This window comes from Geotrypetes seraphini, chromosome 3 (assembly GCF_902459505.1).
Source record: "Geotrypetes seraphini chromosome 3, aGeoSer1.1, whole genome shotgun sequence".
Taxonomy (NCBI): Eukaryota; Metazoa; Chordata; class Amphibia; order Gymnophiona; family Dermophiidae; genus Geotrypetes; species Geotrypetes seraphini.
This window is the reverse complement of record NC_047086.1, coordinates 256113631-256140731: the sequence shown is the minus strand read 5'-3', so window position 1 is coordinate 256140731 and position 27101 is coordinate 256113631.

Genomic DNA, 27101 nt, shown 5'->3' with positions numbered 1-27101 from the left:
GCAGCATCAAAAATGGGCTTTTAGCTTGGATTTGAATACTGCTGGAGACAGAGCATGATGTATTAACGCTGGCAGCCTGTTACAGGCATATGGTGCAGTCTGTTTTAAATCTACTACATAGTAGCTTCATCCCATGCCCCCTAGACCAAGTATTTTTGGAAAAAGTAAACATGTGATTCACATTTACCTTTTCCACTCCACTCAGTATTTTATAGACCTCTATCATATCACCCCTGAGCTGTCTTTTCTCCAAGCTAAAAAGCCCATGACTCTTTAGCCTTTCCTCATAGGGATGTTGTCCTATCCCTTTTATCATTTTTGTTTCCCTTTTCTGTACCTTTTCTAATTCCGCTATATATTTTTTTGAGATGCAGCAACCAGAATGTATTTATTTGTAGTATTTATATAACACTTATAGCCTAAGGAGCTCATAATCGAAAGTGAAAAACTTCCAAAAATGGCCTAAGTTGGCACTTGGATGAACATTGTCAAAATACGTCCAAGAGCCGATATTAAAACTGGGTTTTGGAAGTATTTATAAACGACCTAGGCTTCACAGTGCCGCTAAACGACCAGAGCTAAAAGGGGCATTTCAGGAGGAGAGTTGAGGGTGGGAATTGGGCAGGACGTGGGCCGGCTTAGACTTAGTCGTACTGCATGTATAACCGAACGTTTTACAACACAGCATAGACAAAACTTGGATGTTGTGACTTAGACCATTTAAAACATGGTCTAAGTCACATAAACCAACCTAAAGTGACCAGATAAGCAGTGCAAACACATAGTACAGACCCCCACACACTATCCCAGTGATCACCCACCCCCATAAAAATCGTAATCACAACTTTTAAATTCTGCCTCCAGAACATCAGCACCTGGCAGCCTGGCATAGGAAAGCCTAGTCATGCTGCACAGAGGCATCTTAAGTGGTCTTGGGGGTGAATTAAGGGCCCATGGAGAGGAGGACCCATGCCCATAAGCCACTGTAATGACTGCATTGATGGTGAAACATGTGCACTCCCCTAAAAAAAAACCCAAACCATTTTGTACTGCCCTATAAGTGGCTCCTGCAGCCATAAGGGCTATTGGGGTGGTAGATAAGTGGGTGTAAGAGATTCTGGAGATGTTTGGGGGGCTCACTATTACCTATAGTTAGATGATTACATGGCATCCTTTTTCTGAAGTTCACAGCAGTGCCCTGTAAGGTAGCCCACTATTTAGGGGTCCTGTGTGGGTGTCCTATCCATCACTTTGCAGACCCCTCTCATATCCAAAAGGTCTGTTTCTAAGCATTTTGGACTTGAATGAAAAGTTGGACGAAAATGTGGTACAAAAATGGATGATTTAGTGATCTGGATGATCAGGCAGCTGGACGTATAGATAGACGATTTTCGAAAACAAATAGTTTTTGATGTATTTTTTGAAAATGTGTCCTACGCTGTTTTTTAAATTTTGGACGACTTTGACTTAAACGAAAACAGATTTTGACATTCCTTTCAATTATGCCCCTCTAAGTGGTTTACAATCAGGTACTCAAACATTTTTCCCTATAATGAATATCCTGGTAGGCTCACATTCTACCTAATGTACCTGGGGCAATGGGAGATTAAGTGACTTGCCCAAGGTCACAAGGAGCAGCATGTGATTTGTACCCACAACCTCAGGATGTTGAGGCTGTAGCTCTAACCACTGTGCCAAACACTCCCCACTCCCCCAGAGCGATCTTTTCCATTCTTTTCCTGATAATTCTTAACATTCCATTTGCTTTCTCAGCCATCACCACACATCTAGCTGAGGGTTTCAACGTATCCTCAACGGCGGCAGATCCTTTCCCTGGACAGTGACTCCTAAGATTGAATCCTGCGTCATGTAGCTATACAGTAGTTTAGGTTCCTCTTTCCCACATGCATCACTTTGCACTTGCTTACATTAAACATCTACCATTTTGATGTCCAGTCTCCCAGTTTCACAAAGTCCTCTTGCAATTTTTCACAATCCTCTTGCAATTTAACAACTTTGAACAACTTTGTGGCTTCAGCAAATTTAATTATCTTACTAGTTCCCCAGGGGTCTCAGCACAGACCCCTGGGGAACCCCACTATTTACCCATCTCCATTGAGAATATTGACCATTTAAACCATACAAAATCTCCTCTAACAGCACCCCAAACACTCCCACTGCTCTGTAATTAAAGAGCAGACTAAGGCAGGATACACCAGAAGCAAATGTTCTTTGGAAATCAAAGGTCAAGATACTAATCAAATCAACTGTCATTCGCATCTTCCAAAATCAAAAGGCACAATCTGGAAACATGAACATGATACACACTTGCTTATTTAATCAGTGAGTTGGTACAGCTAGAAAATGTCATGCTTTCTATGCATTGATTCAGATCCAATATATTTTCAAATACTGCTTTCAAGAAACGAATGCTGAGTGGCAGTCAGACTGGTAGCAATGTGAAATGATTTTAAGAAAAGCACCGTGAACGGGTATTGTCCAGTTTATGACTCAGCTTAATTGTATTATATTCTCTTGTTTCTGGAGTGCTTCATTTCATTTTTCTAAGTGTACTATTGTTCATGCAGCCACTGTTTCTTGTCTTTCACAAACAATTTTAAGATCATATGAGAAATGAATATGAATGGCAGCACTGTGATTACTTTTATTTTTCAAACAAAAAAAACCTTTTCATTTATTGAAAGCAACAGTTCAAGGTATACACAGAAACCACATTTTAATTTTACTGGTGAGCATAAAGCACTGTTACGAGGGGCCGATGAAAAGTTCTCAGCCCAAACAAGAAGAGAGTGATGTGGAGCCATGAAACTTACAAGTGTAAAAGTATGGAATAACTTGTAAGTTTCAAGGCTCCACATAATTCTCTTCTTGGCTGGGCTAAGAATTTTTCAGCAGCTCCTCATATATTGAGCCATATACCTCTTAGGTACTTGACTAGGACTTGAAACATGGGTCCATTGAAAAGCTTTTCCAAGGTGAAGCAATTTTCCTCATTCTTTTCAATTATGGCAAAAGGGCAGGCAGAAGAAAATCATGAAATATGTCACCTCTGGGGGAGATTCATTCTGATTTTCTTTTTAATCTATAGTGTATATTATTGCTAGGTAATGCTATTTTTCACATTTCTCAGTAGTCTCAGCAATGTCACCAAAAATTAGTTTGCTTCACTGATTTTCAGGCTTGTCCTGCAAATGGTTATATTCTTCAAAGATTAGAATTTAGTAATAGAGATACATTTTTTTTTTCTTTTTAGACCAAAGCAACCATATTCATCCAATCTGTTAGCATTTCATTCAAAGACTGTATGTGCAGTGAACTTTGTTTTTTCAGCTTCGGCAGAAATAAGCCCATAGTTTTGAGAAATGCATTCTGGTTGTTTGATAATTTGACTTGATAAAGGCTCAGATCAATACTGTGATAGATAAGATTCGTTGTAATGCCAATTAGTGTATTGTAAGGCACCAAAAAATGTCACATTTATAATCGGTATAGCTGGTTCTTTTAATGAATGTTTTTTTGTCAATTAAAATTGGATTCTAATGTATGTGTCATCATTGCATCGCATCCGCACATGCTCAGAGGTCCTCCAGATGCAGACCCAAGCTTGGGGGTCTTTCAAAGCACAGACAAACTGCTGGATTTTGAAAATGCATCTGGGCACTTGGCAAGTCCTTTAAAAAGAGTAACCCTAGTTCTGGTGACTAGTTTAAGTTAGGACTTGGTACCTCTCCCCGCCCCTCATTCTATAACCTTAGTACCTAAATATAAGTGCTATTTCTGTGCTGAGATTATAGAATGCTAGCACTTACATTTGTGAATGTTGCATTTAGGTTAGGTATTAAAGAGTATTCTGCAACTCACATAGCATGCAACTGCATACATGTGGAGCTAGGCAGTTCTCACATTAATGCATGCAACTTATAAATAAGTTATGTGCTACAGTACAAAATTTACATACTCACATTTATGCTTGCCTTTTACATGGTATGCTAGAGCCTAAACATTGCTGCACAAATGCAGACTTAGAGGGGCATAATCAAAAGATATGTTGGGCCTAAGTTGCTAGTCGCCCAAAGTCAGACATGGAAAAAGTCCATTTTCGAAAAATACGTCCAAAATATATATATTTTAAAAAAATCATCTAACTGTACGTCCAGCTGTCTGATCGTCCAGACTGCTGTGTCATCTATCTTTATACCCCATTTTCATCCAAAAATTCATCCAAGTCAAAAATGCCTAGAAAAAGACCTTTTGGGCATGGGCGGAGTCAACAAAGTGATGGACTGGACACCAAAACATTGCAACAGAGTAGTGGGGTACCTTACAGGGCACAGCTGTGAACTTCATAAGAAGGGTGCCATATCTCGCCACAACCTTATAGGTCATGGTGAGTCCCCCCAACCCCCCCCCCCCCGAACCTACTAGACCAACCTGTCTACCACCTCAATAGCCCTTATGGCTGCAGGTGCCACTTATATGACAGTACATAATGGTTTTAGGGGGGTGCTCATGTTTCACCATGCATGCAGTGGTTAAAGTGGCTTATAGGCCTGGGTCCTCCTCTCCATGGTTCACTAGCTCACCCCCAAACCACTTAAGCCACCTCTATGCGGCTCTACTAGGCTTTCCTATGCCAAACTGCCAAGTGCCGATGTTCTGGAGGCAGATATGTGACTTTTTATTACAAATTATATGGCGGTGTGTGGGGGTGGGGGGTCAGTGATCATTGGGGGAGTGTTTAGGGGTCTGTACTTTGTCCCTGCAGTGGTTATCTGATCATTTTGGATACCTTCTTGTGACTTAGACCTGGTTTTAGATGGCCTAAGCCACAACATCCAAGTTCTGTCTAGGCAGTGTTGTTAAACTTTTGGTTATACATGCAGTACGACTAAGTCTAGGATGGCCCATGTCCCGCCCAAATCCCACCCTCACCACTCTTCCTAAAATGCCCCTTTTGGCTCTGGATGAACTGCAGCACTGTGAAGGCCTAAGTCATTTTTAGATATATCTAAAACCCGGTTCAATTATCAGCACTTGGACGACTTGTCTCACTGATCATCTAAGTGCCGATTTAGGCTGGTTTTTAGACGTATATCCATTTCAATTATGAGGCCCTTAGGGTTTATTTTATAATGGAATCTGACTACCCAGATGCTGTTATAGAAATTATGTTGCATTTTTGGTGCCTAAATTTGGGTGACCTTTAAAGAATTACCCCCTTTTTGCCTTAGGGATCACTGCCAGAGTATTAACTGCAAGGATATCAATAATCCTTACAATCGTGAAAAATACTTTGGAGTTTTGCAGTTTATACACCCCAAAGAAACATAACCCGGCACCTAGACACACACGATCTGATGAAAGCCAGCCAAAATGGATTCAGGAAAGGGAAGTCATGTTTGACGACCCTACTTCAATTTTTTGAGACAGTGAACAGACAAATTAATAATGGAGAACCGGTGCAGGGCCATGGAATAGACGGAGATATACTAAGATGAATAGGCAAATGGCTGGAGAACAGAAGGCAGAGAGTGGGCATAAATGGGAAGTTCTCGGACTGGGAAAAGGTGACTAGCGGTGTGCCCCAGGGCTTGGTACTTGGGCCCATCTTATTTAATATTTTCATAAATGACCTAGAGGATGGAACATCCAGTGAGATCATCAAGTTTGCAGATGATACAAAGCTATGCCGGGCCATCAAATCGCCAAAGGACAGTGAGGAACTCCAGAGTGACTTGAGCCGATTGGAGAATTGGGCAGATAAATGGCAGATGAAGTTTAATGTAGAAAAATGCAAAGTGATGCACTTAGGCAGAAAAAATAAGGAACACAAGTATAGTATGTCAGGTGCAACTCTGGGAAAAACTGAAGAGGAAAAGGACCTGGAAGTATTAATCGATAGGACACTGAAGCCGTCGGCGCAATGCGCGGCGGCAGCGAAGAACGCGAATAGAATGCTAGGCATGATAAAGAAGGGAATCACGAGTAAATCAGAGAAAGTTATAATGCCGCTTTATAGAGTGATGGTCAGACCGCACTTGGAATACTGCGTCCAGCATTGGTCTCCATACCTAAAGAAGGATATAAAACTGCTAGAGAGGGTGTAGAGACGAGCAACAAACCTGGTAAAAGGTATGGAGAACCTGGATTACGACGAAAGACTTAAGAGACTGGGGTTGTTCTCCCTTGAGTAAAGGAGACTTTCAAAATACTGAAAGGAATCGACAAAATAGAGCAGGAAAAAATGTTATTTACAATGTCCAATGTGACACGGACAAGAGGACATGGGCTGAAGCTAAGGGGGTACAAGTTTAGGACAAATATCAGTAAGTTCTGCTTCATGCAACGAGTGGTGGACACCTGGAATGCTCTCCCAGAAGAGGTAATTGCGGAATCCACCGTTCTAGGATTTAAGGGTAAGTTAGATGTACATCACCTTTGCCCAATATGGAATAATCACAAACTAAAAATAGAAATATGTAGACAAAAGTTAAACTGAACTGCCCAGAAACTAGACTCTGCATACAATGCAACACCACAAAAACAGTAATACTGTACATGTCCTCTAATACTGTGCAAAATATAAAGGCAGTAGATGTAAATTTGAAAAACTGATACATAACAAGCACCACTTTACAAATTAACAAATAAAAATAAAACAAATAATGAGAAATATGAAAATACCATTTTATTGGACTAATCCCCGTAAGCTCGGTCCTCATCCCCACAAACCACCTGATTCTATCCACACAAGCCTTGAATTGTTTTATATTGAACTTATTATATTAAAGTATAAAAAGAAACAATATTCTGTACAATTGTCAATTTATAAATCAGCGTCTTCTCCCCACTCTCTCTTCCCCATTTCCCTTCAGCGTCCTCAGCCCACTCTCTCTCCACTTTCCTTCAGTGCACGCACATAAAAACAAGCAAGTAATTTTATATCATTTTCATTCTATTCATTCATAGAAATTAAAGTCTAAATAATGCCAGTCACATAACAAAACATGATTTTACAAAAATAATTCCCTGCAATCAAGCCTGCAAGAATTACTAGATGTCTTTCAGCAGGCTCCCCTCCCTCCCTCCCTGTTACCTTCGTGGCCAAGTCAAAATGATCTGCCAACAATAAAATTTTAAAAACACAAAGCATATTGTACGCAGAGAAAATGTTAATTATCATTTATATTCCACGGGTTTTCAAAGAGGTCAAGGCAAATGACTGTATGCAATATCGCCTCAGTAACAACTATACAAAAATAGACAAATATACCCCCTCCCTTTTTATTAAACCGCGATAGCGTTTTTTAGCGCAGGTTGCTGCGCTGAATGCCCCACGTTGCTCTCGACGCTCCCTGCGCTAAAAGCTGCTATTGCAGTTTAGTAAAAGGGGCCCATAGTGCAAAATATAGACAGCATATATAAATTCTCAAAACGGACACATTTTGATCACTAAATTGAAAATAAAATCATTTTTCCTACCTTTGTTTGGTAATTTCATCAGTCTCTGGTTGCACTTTATTCTTCTGAATGTGCATCCAATATTTCTTCCCTTCTTTCAGCCTCCTGTATGCTTCCTCTCCTCCAGACTTCATTCCCTCCCCCAACTTTTTCTTTGTTTCATCCTGTCCCCTTCTTTCTTTCTCTCTCAATGCCCCCTTTCTTTCTGTATGTCTGTCTTTCTTTCTTTCTCCGTGCCCCATTTCTTTCTTTCACCCTGTCCCCTTCTTTCTTTCTCTCTCCATGCCCCCTTTTTTTCTCTATGTCTGTCTTTCTCTCTCTTTCCCCATGCCCCATTTTTTTCTTTCTTTCACCCTGCCACCTTTCTTTCTTTCAGGATCCCTGCCCCCCCCCTTGCTTTCTTTCTGGCTCCCTGTCCACCCTTTTTTTCTTTCTCCCTTTCCTCCTCCATGCCACCGCCGCTACCACCACCATGCTGCCACCACCGCCTGGGAAAGGCTGCCACTGGCCATCGGAAACAGGCCGGCGCCGAATTCGCCCTCCTTCTTTTCCTGCGGGCCGACCAACTCTGGCTTCCCGACGTCAATTCTAACGTCGGAGAGGACGTTCTGGGCCAGCCAGGCAGCGATTGGCTGGCCCAGAACGTCCTCTCCGACATCAGAATTGACATTGGACGGCTAGAGTTGCTCAGTTCGGGGAAGAGAAGCAGCAGGGAGGGAGAATTTGGCGCCGGCTTCTTTCTGATGATGGCAATGGCAGCCTTTTCCCTGCGGCAGCCTATTGCCCGGTAAGTGGCCAGCTGAACACCCCCTCAGGCCTTGCACCCGGGGCGGACCTCCCCCCGCCCTTGGTATGCCACTGTGCCAGGGTACACCTGTGCGGATCGCCGGACTTGATGGACCTAGGGTCTGTTCCGGAGATGGCGTTTCTTATGTTCTTATATTGTAAGATGTGCATCAGTTCTTGAAGAGCCTCTGTGATCTTTAACTGTTTTGTTTGTGGTTTGAATATATACATATTTCCAATAACCTCTAAGACCTTGGGGTCTCCTGTATTTTAGTCTTCATTTTTAAAGGCCTGTGACAGGGTGAAGTTCCCTGTCACTGGCATTCCACCAGAGGGAGCCTGTACATTGGAGCAGTGCATAATTTGCATAAGAACAGCAAGTGCTTCTGGGAGCTGTCCACTAACCCTGTGTGGATTGTGGTGCTGAAAATAATAGCTCCCAGCACAGAGAGCTCAAAAGGCAAGCTGATTGTGGTAGGGGTATTTCTGTAACTTGATTGGGGATAATGTCATATTCTGTGATCAGTTTACGGCTGCTGTGGCCTGACTTTAGGATCCTGTGGTGATATAAGCCTTGCTGTAAATCACAGCTAAGTAATCACTTTAGCCCGTCTAATGTTAGTTCTGGCATTGGCTACACCTACTTTGATATTCCATGGCTTAAAGTGACTACCTAGCTGCAATACCAGTTGCCTTTTATTTAGGTGTCAATAGGCATTTCAACACTGCCATTTTTTGCTATCTCTGACAGTTTTTCAATTAACTTAGGCATCAGCAGGGCACCTACCAAAGTCTAAGTCTGCAAATGCCTACTTCAGCAAAAGGATTCACTGTTTGAACAATAAGGCACACTCTTGCAAAATAATGCACACATTATGACATTACTCTTGAAATGGAAATTTAAAAGAAAGGCATGAAAAATCTTGCAAAAAACATGGGAAACTAAACAAAACAAAAAAATTTAGCCTACATAGTATTTGGGCCAATATTTAAAGCAAATTAACTAGTTAGAAATGGTTCCTGGCTGATTAAAGCACATGTTTGGGGGTTAACTATTAATTTTCAGTATCACATAATTTACCCCCCCACCGCCCATTTTAGAAAACCATAACCTGTTTTTTAGCACCTGCCGCGGGGTAACAGCTCTGATGCTCATAGGAATTCTATTAACATCAGAGCTGTTACCGCTGTGGCCATTGTTACAAACCGCACTACAGTTTTGTAAAAGGGGGGGGGGGGGGGGGAGTTAGTGCCGCTAAAAATAGCCAGTTAAGGTCAAACTGAAAACCAGCTATTTGGGGACATTTTGGGGCTGAAATAGGCACCTTAGTCAATTAAGTGCTGATATTCAGAACTTAAATAACCAGGTTAACTGCAGTTAAGTGCTGAATTTTGCATATAACCATCCATGTGTTAGCTGGCTCCGCAAGCCTGGAAATTCAATGCCAGTACCTAGACATGGCCCTGGCATTGAATTTCTGGGTTTAATGCGGGCAGAGGTCAGCAAAATACTGAGTGCTGCCAGCTGAATATCATTTCCAAGATTTACAAAACCACGCTATTGGTTAAAGCAAATTTCAGTGTGCTTTAATGGCAAACTCACACTATATTGAGACAGCAGTTTGGAGTATAGCTGAAGCAGTATGTTAACGCACACCACAATGATATGGAACTATACCAATTTTATTTTATTTTTAAAACTTTTTTATTGAATTTTTCGTAAAACCATTCAAACAGTAAAAGAACTAACAGGTCAGGGGACATATGCATAAATGAATATATCTGGTATTTGTGACCAAAGAAAAACTGACATGTAGTGGCATAAGCCAGTATTAGACATCATGCCCTCTAACATGTGCAGAAAAACTTAGAGCAACAGTAAGGTAACATTTTTAATGTGGGAGTGTTAGCTATACCTCTGGAGGCATAGTTAAAATACTGCATTAATACCCTTATTTTAATGTGCAGCAATATTGGTAGCTGGATCCTGCAGACTCTCCCAATCTGTCACCCTCAACTTTCTATGCTTACATTAAAGTTTGCAATAGTACTTTAATATGAGATTTAGTACACATTGAGGATTATAATGTCCAAGTTAAAAATGTTAATGTGTTTTATCACTTTAACATGCTTTAAAAGCCCATGTTAAAATGCTAAAGTTGTTTATTAAATAGATCTGTTAATGAGGTGTGAACATAAGAACATAAGAACATAAGAAATGCCTCTGCTGGGTCAGACCCGAGGTCCATCGTGCCCAGCAGTCCGCTCACGCGGTGGCCCAGCAGGTCCAGGACCTGTGCAGTAATCTTCTATCTATACCCCTCTATCTTCTTTTCCAGTAGGAATTTGTGGAGGCCTTTCTTGCAACCATAGGATCGACAAGCTACCTAATAAAATATGGGCTGCTATCCTGCTTCTTGACATGTTATTCCTTATTTATGGCTATAGCTTGTTCATATCGTGAGTGAATGCCAGTTATAGACACTGTATTTCTGATTATATAGATTTCGAAGGATATGAAGAAAAGTTGCAAAGCTGAATACAGGTCAGGGAAAAAAATCATAACTGACATGCATATTTCAGGTAGAAGATAAGGTGGTCTGAAAAAAAGAAAAACATAAATTAAAAGAGACAGAAAAAAAGTAAATAAATTCTTTTGTTTCTAAGGGTAATTTGAAACTATATAAATACAAAAAAATCTGATAGATAACAACAAAAAAAAGAGTTGTCATACTGGATCGGATCTAAGAAAAACTCTTTACAAGTGTCTTTACAAGAGTCACCAATCCAGGTCACAAATACCTGGCAGGATACAGTTCATGTGGAGGGGCATAATAGAAAGGAACGTCTAAGTAAAAAAACAGCTGCTGTGATCAGCTCACTAGCCCCAGCAACCTGCCCACCCCCAGCACAATGATCATGGCAGGAGAGATGTCTAATCTCATCTGCCGCAATCGCGATCCCCCCGGGCCCCCACCACCACCACAGACCCCACCACACTAAACGTAACATTAACATTGGCCAGCTGGACAGGTCTCTGGTCCATCCAGCCGGCAGGCCCGCCATCCTCGGAATGGTGGGCCTGCCCCTTCCCGGTGCATTGTGGGATGCACCAGGGAGGGGCCTAGGGCCTGATTGGCCCAGGCACCTAAGGTCCACCCCTAGGAGGGACCTTAGGCAACTGGGCCAACCGGAATTATCCCAATTTCCTTAGGCCCCTCCTATGGGCGGTGTCTTAGGCATATGGGCCAACTCATCTCATGTGCCTAAGGCTCGTCCTATGGGTGGGCCTTAGGCACTTGGGCCAATCAGGCCCTAGGCTCCTCCCCGGTGCATCCCATTCCGAGGACCAAGGACCCGGCCAACCAACGTTACGGTTAGAGTGAGGGGTCCGGGGTAGTGGTGAGGTTGTTCGTGGGGGTGAGGGGTTCGTAGGGGTTCACGGGGGGTAGGGGCCGTCTTCGACAGGAGGGATCCCTCCTGCCGGTGTTGTTGGAGGGAGTGGGGGGTTTGTGGGCTGCATCTTTGGTAGGAGGGCCTGAGCTCCTACTTGCCGGTATTGTCAGGGGTGTCAGCAGGAGGGATTGGGATCCCTCCTGCTGGTTTGCAGCCATTCGGGGGCGATCGCGATAGGAGAGATTAGGCATCCCTCCTGCCATGATCGCGGGGGGGGGGAGGAATTCTGTAACTGGTGTTGTTTTTGACAGATGCTGGTTACAGAATCCAGCTTTGAGGGGAAGGACTGGCTCCTCCTTTGCCTTAAAGGTCTTGCTTTGGGCATTTGAGACTTGGGCAATTTTTTGGTTGGGAATGTGTTTTAAGGTTAGACATAATGGTGGTCTGGGCGATTAAACTGCTGAACATAGAGGTAGGCCATTCTCAGGGCAGGATGTCTAGCTGCACACAGCTCCAACTATTTCCACCTTACCAGCCGAAGCATAATTTCACGTTGATGCACTACCATCACTTGTTATCAAGGTTGTCATAAAAGCACATTTTCCCCATTGACTCCTTTACTTGCAGCCTTAAGTTCCCTTCCCCCCTTTCCATCTCAATCTTGAGTAGGCACCACCATCATTCTGTTTATTTGGCATTGGCCCACCTCCGTAGAAAAGATGGACTTCTCCATGTCTTTGACATTATCCGTGTCACTGTTAGCATGTGACAAAACAACTTCACATTTGACCACTGTTAAGCTTGATTTGTTCTAAACATACTATTGAGTGCTCTGTCAGGCTAGGACATCCTGCTGAATACTGCAACATTACCCCTACCTCTACTAAGCTAGAGTGAGTGTGGAGGGAGAGCATTTAGAGCTACAGGCAAAATGATGACAGTGCCCATGTAAATGTCCTTCTTCATTCTTCTATCCACCTACCTTGATGTCACCTCTTAGACTTTCCCCTCATTCCTAACTATAGCTACCCCTCCTTATCTATACTCTTGATTACTTCCCTTTTTCTTATCACTGTTCTAACCTGTTCTAACCCTTCCATGTGTTCAGCCTATTCCCTCCTCCCTCTCCCCTGTGCCCATAAATTCTTTCCCTAGCCAAGTGCCAGGCCGCCATCCATTTGTGTGTCTGACGTCCCTACATTGCAAGGTCAATTCCTTAAGGTGTAGTCACATCATAGAAGAAATCAGAGGCATTATGATATTCTCCATTTTATTTTTCATTCCTGTTCTAATAATTCCTAGTTGCTTTCTTATCCTGAGCAGAGGATTTCAACATATCATTAACAGCGATAACTAGATCTCTTTCCTGGATGGTGACTCCTGATGTAAAACTTTTGCATCATGTAGCTACAATTTGGATTCTTCTTCATTATGTGCTTCACTTTGCACTTGGTCACATTTCTTCTGCCATCTGGATGCCAAGACTTCCAGTCTCACTAAATCTATCTGCAATTCCCCACAATTGATTTCTGATTTAACAACCATAAATAATTTTAGTCATCCACAAATGTGATCATTAACTTGTTCCCATTTCCAAAATAATAAGAGTAGGACAAACTGTACATAGCATGGTCAAAGATACGAGTACTAGCATAATTATAAGGGAAAGGGATTTGATTTTATAACCACATTCCTGTGGTTTTAATCAAACAGTTTACATATTATGAACTGATACTTATTTTATACCTGAGACAATGGAGGATTAAAAAACATAGTAACATAGTAGATGACGGCAGATAAAGACCCGAATGGTCCATCCAGTCTGCCCAACCTGATTCAATTTAAATATTTTTTTTTTGTTTTTTTTTCTTCTTAGCTATTTCTGGGCGAGAATCCAAAGCTTTTCCCGGTACTGTGCTTGGGTTCCAACTGCCGAAATCTCTGTTAAGACTTACTCCAGCCCATCTACACCCTCCCAGCCATTGAAGCCCTCCCCTGCCCATCCTCCTCCAAACGGCCATGCACAGACACAGACCGTACAAGTCTGCCCAGTAACTGGCCTAGTTCAATCTTTAATATTATTTTCTGATTCTAAATCTTCTGTGTTCATCCCACGCTTCTTTGAACTCAGTCACAGTTTTACTCTCCACCACCTCTCTCGGGAGCGCATTCCAGGCATCCACCACCCTCTCCGTAAAGTAGAATTTCCTAACATTGCCCCTGAATCTACCACCCCTCAACCTCAAATTATGTCCTCTGGTTTTACCATTTTCCTTTCTCTGGAAAAGATTTTGTTCTACGTTAATACCCTTTAAGTATTTGAACGTCTGAATCATATCTCCCCTGTCTCTCCTTTCCTCTAGGGTATACATATTCAGGGCTTCCAGTCTCTCCTCATACGTCTTCTGGCGCAAGCCTCCTATCATTTTTGTCGCCCTCCTCTGGACCGCCTCAAGTCTTCTTACGTCTTTCGCCAGATACGGTCTCCAAAACTGAACACAATACTCCAAGTGGGGCCTCACCAATGACCTGTACAGGGGCATCAACACCTTCTTCCTTCTACTGACTACGCCTCTCTTTATACAGCCCAGAATCCTTCTGGCAGCAGCCACTGCCTTGTCACACTGTTTTTTCGCCTTTAGATCTTCGGACACTATCACCCCAAGGTCCCTCTCCCCGTCCGTGCATATCAGCTTCTCTCCTCCCAGCATATACTGTTCCTTCCTATTATTCATCCACAAATGCATTACTCTGCATTTCTTTGCATTGAATTTTAGTTGCCAGGCATTAGACCATTCCTCTAACTTTTGCAGATCCTTTTTCATATTTTCCACTCCCTCTACGGTGTCTACTCTGTTACAAATCTTGGTATCATCTGCAAAAAGGCACACTTTTCCTTCTAACCCTTCAGCAATGTCACTTACGTACATATTGAACAGGATTGGCCCCAGCACCGAACCCTGAGGGACTCCACTAGTCACCTTTCCTTCCTTCGAGCGACTTCCATTAACCACCACCCTCTGGCGTCTGTCCGACAGCCAGTTTCTGACCCAGTTCACCATTTTGGGTCCTAACTTCAGCCCTTCAAGTTTGTTCAACAGCCTCCTATGAGGAACTGTATCAAAGGCTTTGCTGAAATCCAAGTAAATTACATCTAGCATATGTCCTCGATCCAGCTCTCTGGTCACCCAATCAAAAAATTCAATCAGGTTTGTTTGGCACGATTTACCTTTTGTAAAGCCATGTTGCCTCGGATCCTGTAACCCATTAGATTCAAGAAAATATACTATCCTTTCTTTCAGCAACACTTCCATTATTTTTCCAACAACTGAAGTGAGGCTCACCGGCCTGTAGTTTCCTGCTTCATCCTTGTGACCACTTTTATGAATAGGGACCACATCCGCTCTCCTCCAATCCCCAGGAATCACTCCCGTCTCCAGAGATTTGTTGAACAAGTCTTTAATAGGACTCGCCAGAACCTCTCTGAGTTCCCTTAGTATCCTGGGATGGATCCCGTCTGGTCCCATCGCTTTGTCCACCTTCAGTTTTTCAAGTTGCTCATAAACACCCTCCTCCATGAACGGCGCAGAATCTACTCCATTTTCTCGTGTAACTTTGCCGGACAATCTCGGTCCTTCTCCAGGATTTTCTTCTGTGAACACAGAACAGAAGTATTTGTTTAGCACATTTGCTTTCTCCTCATCACTCTCCACATATTTGTTCCCAGCATCTTTTAGCCTAGCAATTCCATTTTTTATCTTCCTCCTTTCACTGATATATCTGAAAAAATTTTTATCTCCCTTTTTTACATTTTTAGCCATTTGTTCTTCCGCCTGTGCCTTCGCCAAACGTATTTCTCTCTTGGCTTCTTTCAATTTCACCCTGTAGTCCTTTCTGCTCTCCTCTTCTTGGGTTTTTTTATATTTCATGAACGCCAACTCTTTCGCCTTTATTTTCTCAGCCACTAGGTTGGAGAACCATATCGGCTTCCTTTTTCTTTTGTTTTTATTGATTTTCTTCACATAAAGGTCCGTAGCCATTTTTATCACTCCTTTCAGCTTAGACCACTGTCTTTCCACTTCTCTTATGTCCTCCCATCCTAACAGCTCTTTCTTCAGGTACTTTCCCATTGCATTAAAGTCCGTACGTTTGAAATCTAGGACTTTAAGTATCGTGCGGCCGCTCTCCACTTTAGCCGTTATATCAAACCAAACCGTTTGATGATCGCTACTACCCAGGTGAGCACCCACTCGAACATTAGAGATACTCTCTCCATTTGTGAGGACCAGATCCAATATCGCTTTTTCCCTTGTGGGTTCCGTCACCATTTGTCTGAGCAGAGCCTCTTGAAAGGCATCCACAATCTCCCTACTTCTTTCCGATTCCGCAGACGGAACATTCCAGTCTGCATCCGGCAGGTTGAAATCTCCCAACAGCAGAACCTCCTCTTTCCTTCCAAACTTTTGGATATCCACAATCAGATCCTTATCAATTTGCTGCGATTGAGTCGGAGGTCTGTAGACTACACCCACGTAGATAGTTCCATCTTCTCTTTTCAGAGCAATCCATATCGCTTCTTCCTCTCCCCAGGTCCCTTGCATTTCGGTCGCTTGGATATTGATCTTTACATAGAGAGCTACTCCTCCACCTTTATGACCATCTCTGTCCTTCCTAAAAAGATTATATCCCGGTATGTTTGCATCCCATCCATGTGATTCACTGAACCATGTCTCTGTGATAGCAACAATATCTAGATCTGCCTCTAATATCAGGGCTTGCAGATCATGAACTTTGTTGCTTAGACTGCGAGCATTTGTGGTCATCGCTTTCCAGCTATTTTTCAGCGATAATCTCCTTTTTCGTATGGATTTTTGTGTCGTTTCACTTTCCGTTGCAATACTAAGAAATGAGTTGCTGATATTGCTTATGTTGCAGCCTTTACTACTATCACATCTTTTCTTTTGCCGGGGGTGGTCTCTATAATTGTCCTTCGTACATACACCACCCCCACCTTCTAGTTTAAATGCCTAGAAAAATATTGTCTAAATTTCTCTGCAAGGTTTCTTTTTCCTGCTGTAGTAATATGTAGCCCATCAGTGCAATATAGCTTCTTGTCCTTCCATGTATTTCCCCATCCTCCTTCTTGATGACACCAGGCTCTGAGCCATCTATTAAACTCCTCTGTGTTTTTCATTCTTTGCTCTCCTTTTCCATATGCTCTCCTTTTCCATAAGTGACTTGTCAGAGTCACGTGGAGCTGCAGTGGCAGCTGAAACCCAATTCCTTAAGCTGCTGCACTAACCATTAGGCTACCCAGAAATCTAGAAAGCCCTAAGCAAAACTGAGCTACTTCACCACTGAAACAACAAATCAAAGTGAAAGGATGATCTGAGGTTACATGAAAAGACTGGACAGAAAGATTAGTAGAGAATGATCTCACAACTGAGCTTTTCAAAACAACAATGATTTACAATAATACATCTGACAGAGGGATCAAGGAGAATGAGGATGATAGAGAGAGGCGGGAGAGAATGTGATTGTTGCAGACTAAGAAGAGACGGGAAGTCTAATCAAAGGTAACACCTGTTGTATGTAGATACTGTAAGATATGGAGTGCACAGAGTTTAAAAAAGACAAAGGAATAGTAGTGTCTCTGTGTTATCCAATTTGACAAATGAGCAGCAACTACTATCCATTAAAAATCCTCATCATGCACCAACCAACACCTTTGTCACAATTCCCACAGACCCTGATTCTACAAAAGATGTTGACAATTAAGTGCCTAGATAACCATGCCAAGCTGATCTAGGGGTCTTTTTTTTTTTTTTTAAATTAACTTAATCAGTGTTGATAATTGAAAGCACTGTTAAAAACTAGAATTACCAGATGTCTGGATTTTATCGGACATGTCCTCCGGGTTTTTTAAAGCTTCCTCAAAATTGCGTTAGGCAGGAGGAAATCCCTGCATGCATGGATTTCCTCCAGCCCAACAAGAGCAGGTAGCGGGGAGCAGGACTGGGGCAGGATTGGGGGCGGGACTGGGGATTAACGGGGCAGGGATGGGTGGAACTAGGCAGGCCTGGGGGCGGGTCTATGGGTCCGGATTTTACTAAAGTAAAATCTGGTAACCCTATTAAAAACCAATTAAACAATGATTACAATAATAATTTGCTGATAGGCACCTACCACCTTAGGCATCTACAAAGAGGCACCTACTGGCAAGTAGGCATAGTTAGGGGTGGAGTTTGGGCATAGATTGACTTAGTGCTGCTAGGCACCTACTAGGGGTGCACTCATTCAAGCCAAGAAAATTCTAGCCTAAATGGCAATTGCACTTAAGGTTTTAATGCCTGCTGGAGCCTAAGAACACTTAGGCAGCATTAGGTGATTCTATAAATGGCACCTAGCCCAAATAATAATAATAATAATAATAATAATTTATTTCTTATATCTGCTATACCGTGAAGTTCGAAGCGGTTTACAATAAAGATACATTTGACAGTACATGGGATAGAAACGGTTTACAATAAAGATACGTTTAGTCAGTATATGGGATGCAAGTAGTTTACATTAAAGATTCATTTTGTCAGTAATGGGATACAAGTGGGTTACAGTAAAGATATATTTTGTCAGTACATGGGATGCAAGTGGGTTACAACACAAGTGGTTTACTATCAAGGTGCATTTTGTCAGTGTATGAGATACAGGTGGGTTACCATAAAGATACATTTAGTCAGTACATGGGTTACAATAAAGATGCGTTTTGTCAGTACATGGGGTGCAGGTGGGTTACCATAAAGATACATTATGTCAGTACATGAGATTCAAGGTGGAAAGTATAATTAGCTTTGGGCCTTGGAATTAGGGGGCGAGGTGGAAGGGTCATGGCGAGGAAGAGTTGGGTATGGGAATTTAGAATTTGTTAAACAGTCGAGTTTTCAGGGATTTTCTAAAGTCTGCGTATGTAGTGGCCTCAAGTATGGGCTTTCCAAGCCATGTGTTCAGCCTAGCTGCCTGGAATGATAACATTCTATCTAGAAACTTTTTGTATTGGTAAGATTTCAAGGAGGGGTAATTAAATAGGTTTGTTCTGCGAGTGCTCTTGTTGGACTCGTTGGGAGAGAACTGGGAGATTAGGTAAGCTGGAAGAATCCCAAAGACAGCTTTGTAGCAAAAACAAGCAAAACAAGCAAACTTGAAGATAGGGTCTGGGATGTGTGAATTTGGATTAGAGTATGAATGGGAATGCGGAGAATTGTGCTTATGGCGTGGGCTATGATTGTGTTATGATTGATGAGCGAGGGGGTTGTAATCAGAGCAATGAGTGGATGGGGGACAGAACACTTCAGTGACTCCACTTCTTTGACAAACTCCTAGGGGTCCTGCTGGGAGACACACTAGAGGGAGCTCTTACTACTACATATATTGTTTTCTGGTAATAGGATATTTGATGATCATGGCTGATCTAAAATTTCTGACACTTAATGTGGCAGGAATTAACTTACCCGTGAAGCAGAAAAAAGTTCTAACTTTTCTTAAAAGGGAAAAGGTGGCAGTGACTTTCTTACAGGAAACCCACCTGTATAGCAGGAGAGCACAGAAAACTCATTAGGGACTGGGTAGAAGATATAGCTTTCTCTTCTTTCAATTTAAAACAGAGGGGGTAGTGATACTCATTAACAGAAGGGTAGTTTTCACTGCTTACAAACTAATTCAAGACCTACAGGGTTGATGTGTCATCTGAGCAGGGGAACTACAAGGCCACAACATAGTTCAGTGTAACTTCTATGGCTCTAATGCATACTCCCACTCCTTTTTCTCAGAGATACAGGCTAGGTTGCTGATCCTTCCTAATTATGAATTGATAATGGCAGGCATATCAGGGCTTAAGCCAAGCTGTGCATTTCTCACTATCACATAACTAGGAAAATGTAAAAATACCAAAAGAGACGAAGGAAGCAAATTTGGGTCCTTATACCCATATTGCAGTTTGGGTGTGTGACTGTGATAGATGTAGCACCCTTGTTGATACCCTGATGTGCTGATATTTATTTTATAAATGGATGTTTGGAAAAGTATCTGAGACGTATCCCCAAGAACTCTTTTGAATATTTACCATATTCATGTTGTGAGGCAGGTTTTCATGTGTGCCTGCATTCTCTGCAATAACACATGCATTTATAAAGTATGAGGGGCATAATCGAAAGGGACGTCTAAGTCCGTTTACTTCCATCTCGCAAGTCATCCAAAGTTAAAAAGAGCCTAAGACACATTTTCGAAAGAGGCGTCCAACTTTTTTTTACTTTTGAAAATGGTTAATTATACATCCTGCCAATCTGATCGTCCAAGCGGCTAAATCATCCATCTTTTTACCACATTTCTTTCCAACTTTCCGTCCAAGTCCAAAATGCCTAGAACAAACCCTGTTGGACGTGGAAGGGGTCTGCAAAGTGATGGAATGAACACCCAGACATGGCACCTAAATAGTGGGGTACCTTACATGGCACAAAAAGGGTGCCATGGCTTCTCCTCACTACAGATCCCTTATAGGCGATGGTGAGCCCCCCCCAAACCACCTCCAGAATCCCCTAGACCCACTTATCTACCACCCCAATAGTCCTTATGGCTTCAGGAGCCACTTATATGCCAGTCAAAAACGGTTTTGGGGGTGTATAGGGGAGTGCACATGTTTAAATATCAATGCAGTGATTACAGGGGCTTATGGGCATGGGTCTTCTTCTTTATGGGTTCCCAACCCACCCCCAAGATGACTTAAGCTGCCTCTGGGCTGGACGACTAGGTTTTCCTATGCCAGGTGGCCAGGTGATGATAGTCTGGAGGCTGAAATGTAAAGTTGTGAATAATATTTTTATGGGGGTGGAGGGGTTGGTGATCACTGGGGTAGTGTGTCGAGGTCTGTGTTATATGTTTGAAGTGCTTATGTGGTGAGTTTAGGTGGGATTTTATGACTTAGACCATGTTTTACATGGTCTAAGTCAGTGTTTTTCAAACTTTTTACATCTATGGACTGGCAGAAATAAAAGAATTATTCTGTGGAACGGCATTGGTCCGTGGACCGGCGGTTGAAGAACACTGGGCTAAGTCATGGGCCAGACCCCGCCCATCTCTACCCAATCTCCATCCCAGCCCCCGCCCCCATAATAGTATTAATTGCATCTTGCACGTCCCGTGCCTCATCTGGAAGCCTTCCCTCTGACGTTGCAACGTCAGAGAGAAGGCTTCCGGTTCAGATGCAGGATGCCCGTAGGAGCCACTGCCCATGGCTTTGTGCACTGAATCAGTTAGGAAGAGGGAGCTGGCTCGAAGATAACGCAGCATTGATCGCACCGTGGACCAGCACTGTTTTGGGCCTGATGTACGTGGTGACCCTGTGGACCGGCAGGAAATTTCTATGGACCGGCACTGGTCCATGGACTGGTGGTTGAAGAACACTGGTCTAAGTCACAACGTCCATTTTCCGTCTAGGCTCTGTTGTTAAACTTTTGGTTATACATGCTGTACGATGTCACCACCTATGCTTTAGCTGAGCGGTTTAGGCAGCCAGGCAGTGACATATGCCTAAATACTGTCGTGAGCCCCCTTTGAAGTAGGGGAAACCTTTCAACTAGGATACCTGAGGTTGCTTCTTAGCACAGCCCCTGTGCGGGCTCTTAGAGAAATCCACCAGTCAGAATGGCTCAGGTGTGCAATAATAAGCTTTATTAAAGCCCCACTCCCAGCAACCCCGTGCCCTCCAGGTACTCCTGGTGGTATTACATTTACAATCAAAAGAATACAAAAAGAACTTCCTCAAAACAAAATTATAAATCACTCTGCTCTGGACTTTATCAAATATGAAACACAGTCTCAATAGTCCTCTTCACAAGAGTTGTATACTGCAGCAAGCAATCTGCTATCAGAGCAAAAGTTCTTTCAGCTTTACTAAGGTCCAGTGCAACTGGTTAACTGAAACATATTCAATAAGGCTGACCTGTGTTTATCCAGCAAAATGGAGTAGTCCTCAGTTCAGCATTTTCCCCATGACTGCAAAGACAGGCAGACTTAATTGCATTTCACACATTGCAGCTGTGAACAGCCACTGAGGTTTGGTAACCTGATACCATAGTTTTTCAGCTGTCTTCCTGCCCAGTGTTTGTTAGCTAAGCTAAGATTCATACAGGCATTAGTACAGGCTAGTGCTGCCCGATTCGCAATTTGAATCGGTTCACTGATTCACTGTGGGTAAATCGATTCGAATTGATTTAAATTTTAAAAAAATTGGCTTCCCAATTCGGACCCTCCCCCCTCGCCCCCTAAAGCAGGAGCGGCAGCACTGCTCTTGCTGGCTAGCCGCTGCCGCATCTGCTTTAGAGGGTAGAAGGGAGGGTCAGTCAGGAAGTGCTGCTGTCGGCTTCCCCCTTGGCCTCCCCAAAGGACTGTACATCACATCGCATCAACCCCCCTCCCCGGAAGGCCTCCGTGTTCCCTCTGGCCTCCCCGCAGCATTTACCTTATAGCTGCAGCCTGCAGCATAGATCGCGATTACAGCGTCTTTGTAAACTTGCTTTCAGTTATTTCCTCCACCCCGATCCTGCCTCTGACATCAGAGGAGGGGCGGGACTGCAGCAGAGGAAACAGCTGAAAGCAAGTTTACAAAGACACTGTAACCGCGATCTTTGCTGCAGGCTGCAGCTATAAGGTAAACGCTGTAGGGAGGCCAGAGGTAACACAGAGGCATTCCCGGGGGGGTGCGCAGTCCTTCGGGGGGAGGCAGGTCTTCAGGGGGTGGGACAGGCCTTGGGGGGTACAGGCCTTTAAGGGGGGAACAAGCCTTTAAGGGGGGGTGCAGACCTTTAAGGGGGGACAGGCCTTCAAGCGGGGGGACAGGCCTTCAAGGGGGGGATAGGCAGGCCTTTAAGGGGGGACAGTCCTTAAAGGGGGGACAGGTTTCAAAGGGGGGGACAAGTCTTCAAAGGGGAGACAGGCCAGGGATGGTGGCTTAGGCCTTCAGAGGGGACAGGCAGGCCTTCAAGTGGGGGACAGGCCTTCAGGGATGGGGGACAGGCCTTTAGGGGGGAGGTACAAGCCAGGGGGGACAGACCTTCAGGGGAGGGGGGCCCTGGTGTAGAAGTACACAGAGGGAAGGAAGGGGGTTCAAAGAGACGTGCATATGCTGGACTTTGGGGGGGAAGAAATAATAGGTCTAAAAATAGAGGAGAGGGAGAGAGATGATGGACAATGGGATTTAGGGAGGGAAGGAACAGAAAGGTAGAGAAGTTGGACACAAGGGATGGTGTGGAGGGTGGATAGAGATACTGGATAGGAGGGTAGTTGGGAAAAGAAAGGGAGAGATGGTGGACCCTGGGGTGGTGGGGAAGGAGGGAGAGATGCTAGATGAAAGGGTAGTTAAGAAAAGGTGGATCTGTGGATGGAGACGAAAAAAAAAGAAAGATGCCAGACCTCCGGGGGAGGGAAGAGAAACGGGAGGACAGAGATGGCAGATGGATGGTTAGAACGGAGAAAGAAGAATGAAGGAGACCCTGGCAAGCAAGTTATCTGAAGACAACCAGAGCCTGGGACCAACGAGATTTGAATAATGACCAGACAACAAAAGGTAGAAAAACTAATTTTATTTTCCATTTTGTGATTACAATATATCAGATTTGAAACGTGTATCCTGCCAGAGCTGGTGTTAGACCGCAAACGTGAGCTAAGATTTAAGCGGGGCAAAAAATATGATCACGTTTCCCCTCTCCTAATCAACGCTCATTGGTTGCCAATCGAACACAGGATTAATTATAAAATTTCATTTTTAACATTTACAACCAGACTGAATAACCAACCCGATTTTATTAATAGCCTTTTAATTCCGTATGTTATATCTAAATCTCTCCACTCAACTTCTCAAAATCTTTTAGTTATACCTTCACTAAAATCAATTAACACTTTACGCTCCAATAATTTTGCTGTTACTGCTCCTTCTCTCTGGAATTTATTGCCTATATATCTTCGTAACGAATCAAATATAAAACAATTTAAAACAGGATTAAAGACATTTTTATTCCGAGACGCTTTTGGTTAAAATGCCCTTTTAAGGGCTAAGTTTATAATTAAATCCTAATTTTTATTAATAATTTTTTACCTAACCTATTGTTTTAGCCATTTATGTTTTGCCTATCCTATATCAATTGTAGTTCTTCTCCATCTGCCCTTTTGTTGCCGTATGTCTGTGTAAGTCACTTATTTTCCCTGTTTTAATATACGTCTCAATGTAACTGTTTAATTTGTTTTATGTAATTTTATTATTTTAACCGCTTAGAAATTTGATTAAGCAGTCAAACAAATAAAAATATTTGTTTTATTGATTTTATCTTTTATAAAATCAATAAAACAAATATTTTAATAAACTTGAAACTTGAAGAGAGAGAGGAATAGTCTTTTTTGTTTATTTTGTTTACACCACAGGGCCAGTGTGGTTAGGAGAAGGCAAAGGGAGTGAAGAGGCTATAAAAGGGATGAAGAGGCTATAAAATAAACCCACCAGGATGCTTGAAAAAAACACCCAATTGGGCAGGAAAATCGAATCGAAAAACCAATTCAGTAGGCTGAATCGAATCGAATCAAAATTTTTTTTCCTGAATCAGGCAGCACTAGTGCAGGCACTTGTTAAGATTAAACTTTGTCCTCTCTAATATTACAGTCTTTGCCAAAACATGCCCTCATTCTCTAATGAAACCACAGAGAAACAGTAAGGTATGAAAAATCCTTTCTTATGAACTCACAAGTTTTTATGATGTCTCTCCATTGGTTCAGGCTGGTATTCAACTGGGCAGTGGCGTACCTAGGGTATGTGGCACCCGGGGCCCATCATTTTTTGACACCCCCCCCCCCCCCCATGTAAAAATTTTTTTTTTTTTTTTTTTTTTTTTGCAATAACCATGAAATTGAATAAATGGTCAGAATAGAAACAGGCAGTGAAAATTTTCTTTTATTGAACCTCATATATGTAACCATTATTCCAAACATAACATAACATAAATTATGTCTAAATTGTCATGACATTAGAAGTACATATGGAGTAGTTGCAGGTGATGCTTGGGACAGTTCTGATTGTGTTAGTTCGGTTTTATGTGTTTTTTGAATAGAAGGGTTTTTATTTCTTTTTGAAGGTTTTGCAGTCTGTGGTTGATATCAATTGGTTGTAGAGTTGGGGGTCGAGTGTTGCAGCTCGAATGGCTAGGAGGTTGTCGAACAGTTTTTTTCTTTTGACGTTTTTGGTTGGAGGGTGTGTGAATGGTGCACAAGTTCTCCTATGTCTGTTTGAAGTGGATTGAATTATTTAGCTGAAGAAATTAGTTACCCCCCCATTCCACACACATTAATTCTCTTCCATTTTTGTTCCCATTATAAAAAACACTGATAAGTTCCCAGAAAAAAAATACATTAAAATAAGAAGTGAAAACAAAGGCCCCTACAGATGAGAACATAACATAAGAATAGCCTAACTGGGTCAGACCAATGGTCCATCATGCCCAGTAGCCCATTCTCATGGTAGCCAATCCAGGACACTAATACCTGGTCAAAACCCAAAGAGTAGCAACATTCCATGCTACCGATCCAGGGCAAGCAGACACTTCCCCCATGTCTTAATAACAGATTATGGACTTTTCCTCCAGGAATTTGTCCAAATCTTTCTTAAAACCAGCTACACTATCTGCTTTTACCATAACTTCTGGCCACTTCATTTTTAAGTTTAGATCTTTCCTTTCAAACAGAGACCTTGCTAGATGTCAAATACAGCACAAGGTAACTTCACATGGACTTAGCTGTGCAGGAAATGTGAATCTCCTCATACACCCACCATATAGTGCAAAAATGTGCAAAGGTCTGTTTTTTTCTTTCAATCACTACATAGCCTAATGCCACACAAGCAGCGCTGTTACAAACATATTCTGCAGGTCAATGCTAAGGATAACAAAGTTTCCTTCCTTGGACCAGAAGGAGATAAACCACTGGAAGAGATCCCAAAACAACACCCAAAGACCCACTCAGTGTGTGAATCAGTTGAGTGGAGTGGACTAACTGGGGGGTGGAAATGGGCCCGGAGTTTGCTCAGCAGAATTTCCCAGACCACCTCTTCCTCTCAACACATTGACACGCTGCCACCATCACCACTAGGAACACCTCACTGGGTAGGCCAGCTATGCTATAAACTTTATAAAACACATTATTATATTTTCTTATAAAGCACATATTTTAACTGACCTCTCTGACATCCTCAGCCTTTCCATTCACAAAAATAGAAGGAAGAAAAGTTCCCATTTCCTGCTGTCTCATGTCCCCGGCCTATACAATATTTTTTTTCTGCAGACCCTTCAAAAGTCTGACCAAATCCTCGTTTCACTTGCATTATAAAGTACTGAGGATGCCATCTCTCCCCAATCCCAGGTCCTAAAGTCTAAGAGAGTAGCGCAAACTAATGCTGCCAGATACAGGAAAAAAAAATTTTGATTCGATTCAGCCCTATTGAATTGGTTTTTCAATTCGATTTTCCTGCCCAGTTGGGTGATTTTTTTCAAAACTCCTGGTGGGTTTTATAGCTTTTTCACCCCCTTTGGCTTCTCCTAACCACACTGGCGCTGTGGTGTAAATAAAATAAAGAAACAAAAAGGACTTTTCCTCTTTCTGTTAAATCCTAGCTCACGTTTGCAGTCCAACACCAGCTCTGGCAGGATACACATTTCAAATCTGACATGTTATAATCACAAAACAGAAAATAAAATTAATTTTTCTACCTTTTGTTGTCTGGTTATATTTCAAATCTTGTTGGTCCAAGGCTCTGGTTTTCTTCTGATAACTTGCTTGCCAGGGTCTCCTTCTTTCTGCATGCTAACCATCCATCTGCCAACTCTGTCCTCCCTTTCCATTTCCCTTCCCTTCCCAGGAAGTCTGGTATCTTTCCTTTTTTTCATCTCCCTCCACAGATCCACCTTTTCTTAAATACCCTTTCATCCGGCATCTCTCCCTCCTTCCCCACCATCCCAGAGTCCACCATCTCTCCCTTTCTTTTCCTAATTACCCTCCTATCCAGTATCTCTATCCCTCCTCCACACCATCCCTGGTGTCCAATTTCTCTCCCTTTCTGTTCCTTCCCTCCCTAAATCCCATGGTCCATCATCTCTCTCCCTCTCCTCTATTTTCAGACCCATTATTTCTTCCCCCCCCCAAAGTTTGGCATATGCATGTCTCTTTGAACACCCCCTTCCCTCCGTGTACTTCTAAATCATGGTCCCCCCCAAAGGCCTGTCCCCCCTTAAAGGTCTGTCTGTCCCACCTTGAAGGCCTGCACCCCCCTTGAAGGCCTGTCCCTTCCCCTTGTAGGCCTGTCCCCCCCTTGAAGGCCTGCCTGCCTGTCCCCCCTTGAAGGTCTGCACCCC